The sequence below is a fragment of the Hemibagrus wyckioides genome, linkage group LG12 (genome assembly GCF_019097595.1).
Source record: "Hemibagrus wyckioides isolate EC202008001 linkage group LG12, SWU_Hwy_1.0, whole genome shotgun sequence".
Lineage (NCBI taxonomy): Eukaryota > Metazoa > Chordata > Actinopteri > Siluriformes > Bagridae > Hemibagrus > Hemibagrus wyckioides.
In genome coordinates this window covers 15,651,050-15,656,091 of record NC_080721.1, presented here as the reverse complement: position 1 = coordinate 15,656,091, position 5,042 = coordinate 15,651,050, and the positions used below count along the sequence as shown (strand labels likewise).

Here is a 5,042-nt window from a genome sequence, read left to right as displayed (position 1 = left end):
AATGTTCATTGTAAAAGGCGCTATACAAAATAAATTGAATTGAATTGAATTGAATTATGTTCACAAAGCAACAGTTCATACACAGGGATTTCTGAAATTAAAAAAAATACATTTAACAGTAAAATGGCTGCTGAAAAGACTTTATTAAGAATTTATTTATTCAGTACAGGATTTGACTAAAACAAACTCAGACAGAGTGAAGTGAACACCCTACTGCTGTTGCTGAATATGGTAGAACCTCGGCATATGAATACCATCCATTACTAATTTTTACCTTAAGTATTGAAATTTTGCAAGAAATTTCCATCAGCATTTGAAGCATTTTCAGCATGTGAACGAACTGAGCCGACCCAAATGCCGGCTAAGTTGCGCGTACATCTGGGAGCCGTTCAAAACTTGTTTGCATCAAGCAAAGAGAACAGAAGCAAGTTTACCAATTTTTTTTTACATTTATTTTTCAGTCAGTGAAAGCTGTTTTGAAAGAGTCAACCCATGATACCAATGTTGCCTTCGCCATCTGTTCAAAAGCTACATGACTTTTTGGACATTTTTTTGTTGACAGATTGGTGGCATTAGTGGTCTGTTTTAAGCCCAAGCTTGGTGGCACGATTTCCCGTGAGAACCCCTGACATGGAATGCTTAGGTTGTATCAGTTCTTTGAAATCAGCCATACAGTTTATATATGCATCCTTTCAGTAATATGGGTAATATATTTGTTTGGCCCAAACAGATTATCTCAATTTACATTATTTCTTATGGAAAAATTTGTTTTGCAATACAAATTTTGGCCTTAGGAATTTGCCTCCATAACGGATTAAATTCCTATGCCAAGGTTCCACTGTACATGATTAAAAACATAAGAACAACAGTTATGGTGAAGAGATCATCTTCTAGATCAAGCATGTCCATGGTTCAGCTCTATCCTAATTGCAGAGGTCCTTCTGACAACAGTGGACCTTGAAGTCAGGATTTTTCTTTAAACGGAGACATTCTGCCATTCTGATGCATCTCTTCATCAAAGATCTATTGAGATCTAAGGAAAAAAGGACATTCAGCAATGGTGCAGGTAGATGTGGGTATGGTTTAGTGGTCATATGCACAGGAAGGTGTTGTGGATGAGCTAGAAGGGTGATGACTAAAGGGTATATATGAACCTTGTATTTAGAAATTCAGTGATTTTCTCTCTAACTCTCATAGAGTGAGCTCTGTGGGGGGGGGTGAACATTAAAATGTACTGGCTTATAACCTGTTGATCTGCTATATTTATATTAACAGTCTCATATTGGCAATGATAAATAAAGATAAGAGGAGACGTACAGGATTGTTTCTTCATTACAGAAGAGACACAGGCATCTTCCCCAAGGCAGGGTTCAGGCACAGATTTACATTTTTCACCCACAAGAGTGAAACACCTGTTGCATTTCAGAGAAGAACCTGCAACAGTGTAGAGACCAAAAGCAACAATACATTTTCGTTATAGATGAAGAGACACATTTTTAATTATTCACTGTTTTTTCCTTAATGAATATCAGCACCACTGGTCCAGGAAGATGGAGATCAGGTCTACTATCACATCTTTAAACACTAACTGTGTTTATAACATTAAGATGATTTCCTTGCTGACTGGTATTCTTTCTACCTTATATTTAAGGTCATTGTAAAGGACTTAGAACTTCTCTGATTAAAACAGACACTAACATTATATGTCTTATAGGCTGGGGTTAACCTTTACACAACCATAACTGTGTACCTGAAGGTTTTTGTGAATATATTACTGTCATAATTTTGCCTTTTCAGAACATGACTGGTCCTGTCTCCACCCCTATACTATCACTGTTAGATTACCTAATGTGTTCACCTGTTCTGAGTTCACCTGTTCAGCCCTTTAATTTGATCTGAAGCTCAGCCATCACTCACCGCTCATCAGCATCAAGGCAAGAACCAGAGTCAGGAACAGGATCGTCATCTTCATTCTGCAGGATCTAGAAATATCTTTAAAATCATGTTTAAAATTAATATTTAATTAGTTACAGAAATGCCCAGGAAACAAATGTGGCTGTTAGAGAAGCTACAGTAAAATATAAATAACAGTAACAGTTTATAAACACATTTAAAACAAAAAATTCTCCATAAGTTTGATATTCTCTAAGAGCTTACCTTTAATGTTTGATAGCGAAGTCAAGGAGAAAGGAGTCTCTGAGCTTTGCCTGTGTACCAGTTCTGATCCCACTACTTTATCTTTCCTGCTTTAAATAAACCTGAGGTGTAAGTTCCCATCCTCCTGGTTTTCACAATCGCTGTGGACTTTCAGACATCAACCAACTAGAGCATGTATTATTTCACACTAATGTACAAGACAAATCAGACTGTTACAATTACTCATGTGATTTTATTGCAGTCTGCTACTGTACACTTTGATATTTTACCTTTCCACAAGATTGACTGTTCTTTGTAATAATATAAAGAGTAACTGACTACATTAAAATGAGAACTGTATCAAGTATAAACATTGATATCTGATATTTCAGATGTAGCTAACATAAGATACAAAACTAACCAACAAAGCTAGCAGTGATAACAGCCACAGTGAAAAAAATCCCCCATGGACAAGAAAAATGGCTGATGGCAGTCAGAGAATGTAAAATATTTCTCATATAATCTTCCAGAAAGTTTGTTCTAACCTACAAACACTGAAACATGGAAAACTAGAAAGCACTAAAGGTCAAGGTCAAACAAAGAGTCCACGCTGCGTTATGAAGTGTGAAAGATAGCAAATATGAGAGGAATTCTAGTGAGCAGTATCACATTATACATCAAGTAAACACTTTCTCCTAACCTTCAGATTTTCTTACATTAACATGTTAAGTGGTTTTGATTTTGAATTTATAAGAAGGAGGTAGCCAGTGCAGGGATGATAATATTGGGGTTATATGATCAAATTTTCTTGACCTGGTAAGAACTCTGGCGGCTGCATTCTGGACTAACTGTAGCTAGTTGAAGATGCAGGACAAACACCTAGTAATGCATTACAGTAGTCCAGTCTGGAGGTCAGGAATGCATGAACTAGCTTTTCTGCATCAGATACAGATAAAATGTTCCTAAGCTTGGCAATATTTCTAAGATGGAAGAAGGCTGTCTTTGTAATCAAATAAATTTTTTAATTACATTACCAAACTGAAATACCATATTTATAGGAATTCACTTTATTCACTGTACTGAAGACACAAATGAATTATGTTAGTTAGCATTTAGTAGGAAAACATTACAGCTTTAGAGGTGAGCAATCCAGACTCTAGAGAGGCTTAGTGATAATGCAAGCAGTGTAGTGCCTGTAGGGGAAAATCTGGATACCTAAGGTGGAGTTAGTAACCCCTCAGCTCCAGCATTAGCCCCTTTACAGCGGTCGAACGGGTGATGAATCTATCCTAAAATATTTACTTAATATTTATGAAAGGAGTCTCAGGTTTTACAGTCAAAGTTTCTCAACTCAGGAAAATCTTCAGGGCAGAGAATGTAACTGTTAACCATTTGACAAACTCACTATGGTATAGGACTCCAGACTGTGCTGTTACATGGAAATGTCCACTCCACCCTGTTACCTGAAGAATGAAATTCTGTTTTTAAGTATATCAGTACATTTATGCATGTAAAATGTAACGTTTAACAAAATGGAGGACCAGGAGGACGACTTGAACTTGAATAATCGGATGAACTTGTGACTCCTGTACTCTGTATCGTGACATTTTTCTCAAAGTTTATGATGTTTGGATTTGGACTGAAGCAGCGTTAGGTTGTTTACACTAAATTTACACTAATTTTACAAAATACTGTACAACTCTGTAACTCCTGTCAAAGTACATTTTAACAGTAAATAGCTGCTGGCAAGACTTTAAGAAATTATTTCTTCAGTACAGGACTTGCCTAAAAAGGCTCACAGTGAAGTAAATATCCTACAGTGAAGTAAATATTCTACTGCTGTTGCTAAATACATAAAGCAAAGCAAAAAACAAATCAGTTATGGTGAAGAGATCATCTTTTAGGTCAAGCATGTTCATGGTTCAAGCTCTTTTTTTAATTGCAGAGGTCCACACCCCCTGCTTCCACAACACACCAAACACCACAGCACTGTAAGGACTCACTGGACACAGGAGAGGTAGAATCCATATGTGGATCAGGCAAAGGATCAAAAACCAGAAAAGCAAATAACTAAGCAACCAAAACCAAAACCAAAACAGAGACCGGGAACCGTAGAATCAGGAAAACAGGCAAGGATCATACACATATATCAATCAGAAAGGCTAGTAATAGCAAGGCTTGGCACGTGACACAGGGAAACATTGCTTCACATTGGATCAGAGGGAACATGCTGCTTAAAAGTCCTAGAAACAGGAAACAGGAAACCACATGTGCACAGTCAGTATTCAGGCGAGGGCTCCCTCTGGTGGTCTGGACCTGTGAGTACTGTGACAAGCACCAAATTCTAATATAAGGATGCATTGCGCACATGCAGACATAAACACGGATAAAGAACCAATAGAGTGTATATGTAAGAATCAGGAATTACTTTTTTCTTTTCTTTTGTTTTTTTTACAAATACTTGATCAAATACTCTGCAATTGCTGTTAATTTATTCTTAATAATTATGATGAGCGCTATTCTTAGACAGAGACAGTCTATAAATTATTAACAGAAGGTAGAGCCATACAATTATATAAATTAATGTTAAACAAAAAAAAGCATAATGTTGCCTTCTTACAGAATTTCTCTGAAAGTATTTTGCTGTGCTGTGAAAACATCAAAAGAGAGATAGATCAGAGAGATCAGAATTCTAGCTTCATTTCCTTATATTTACATCTAGATGTGTTAAACACCTTAGAAAATGGCATCTTTAGTGGAAGAACACCTCATTTTTAGAGTGATGAAAAATATTGGTACATGGGTTTCAATACTGAAGGCTGAGATGATGACATATGTTCGAGAGAGAGAGAGAGAGAGAGAGAGAGAGAGAGAGAGAGAGAGAGAGAGAGAGAGAATATCTAAAG

The 5,042-nt window shown here is 36.6% G+C and overlaps 1 long non-coding RNA gene across 1 annotated transcript; it reads right to left on the bottom strand.

Moving 5' to 3' along the window:
- Positions 1 to 1,317: 1,317 nt before the first annotated feature.
- LOC131362839 (uncharacterized) lies at positions 1,318 to 4,357 on the bottom strand. Its single transcript, XR_009206244.1, has 3 exons — positions 2,158 to 4,357; positions 1,918 to 1,992; positions 1,318 to 1,434 (listed from the first exon to the last, which is right to left on the bottom strand). It is a non-coding gene; the product is annotated as an uncharacterized LOC131362839 (long non-coding RNA).
- Positions 4,358 to 5,042: the final 685 nt, after the last annotated feature.